The 1026-nt window shown below is 65.7% G+C and overlaps 1 protein-coding gene across 1 annotated transcript in view; it reads right to left on the reverse strand.

Moving 5' to 3' along the window:
* SLC12A7 (solute carrier family 12 (potassium/chloride transporter), member 7) overlaps nucleotides 1-1026 on the reverse strand; it is a 34240-nt gene that overhangs the window by 26516 nt on the left and 6698 nt on the right. The window lies entirely within an intron of this gene.

The raw sequence follows: 1026 nt of genomic DNA on the forward strand, positions 1-1026 counted from the left end.
TCAGCGTGGGGTGGCCCACTCGGGATCTGGGGTCACCTGGCCGAGAAGACAACAGAATGTTTAACGGGGGGAGCAGCTTAAACTCAGGTGAGCAAAGGGGAAGAATCTGGAGGACCGGCTTGCAAAAACACTTCCCATGAAAGGGGTCAGGCTGCTTGAAACGGGGCATCCCGTGGAGGCTGGGGAGACACAGTCCAGCCCCAAGACACCCCCTCAAAGGAAGCCGGGGGGTGCTTCTGGGGAAGACTGGGTGGGCAACACAGGAACGCCTGCAGAGCAGATGACCCAGGAGTTGACTCTGGGGGGCACTGATGGCCGGGGAGGCGGGTCAGATGCCTGGCGGGCTCAGCTGGGACGGCCCCACAGCCTAGACCCCGAGTGTCGGCGTGTGACAATCAAAGTGGTTATGGGGGGAATATGGGGGGACTGGGGGGCTCACGGCCTGGCAGCAAACGAGAGGGTGATGCAAGGCCAGCCCCCAGCCCAGCCAGGGCCAGCAGCTGAGGAGAGCCCCGTCCTGAAAGGCCACTCAGGGCCCCCAGCACTGCAAAAGAGGCCGCTTTGAAGGGTCAACCCGAGTGGTCCCCAGGCCCAGGACATGAGAGGTGCCTGGACCCTGGAGAAGGCGTCTTCGGGGGATGGATGCCCCAGCTCAGTGCCCCTCAGTTGGAGGGACCCACGCTCAGTCTTCGGTGGGGTGGCTGGGGCATCTGGCAAACCCACCCACCCGGCCACACATCATGCAGAGGGTCCCGGGCAGCCTGCGGCACCTGCTCCCAGCCCCCGGGGGACGGAGGCCGGGGCCACCTGCCCGGGACACAAGTCCACGATCTCCCCTGTGCACACAGGGCCTCCGCGGGGACCCGCAGGCAGCTCGGCTCATCTTGGGAGAGAGTCCCAGAGACAATGCTCAGAAATAAGGCCCCTGGGAAGGTGGGAGCAAGATAGGGCCCACGACAACCCGGGGAGTGGGGGGCCCGGGGTCGGGGCACTTTGGCCTGGGGGCCTGAGGGCTGGGGGTGGTGG

The sequence above is a fragment of the Bison bison genome, unplaced genomic scaffold (assembly GCF_000754665.1).
Source record: "Bison bison bison isolate TAMUID 2011002044 unplaced genomic scaffold, Bison_UMD1.0 scf7180017864377, whole genome shotgun sequence".
Lineage (NCBI taxonomy): Eukaryota > Metazoa > Chordata > Mammalia > Artiodactyla > Bovidae > Bison > Bison bison.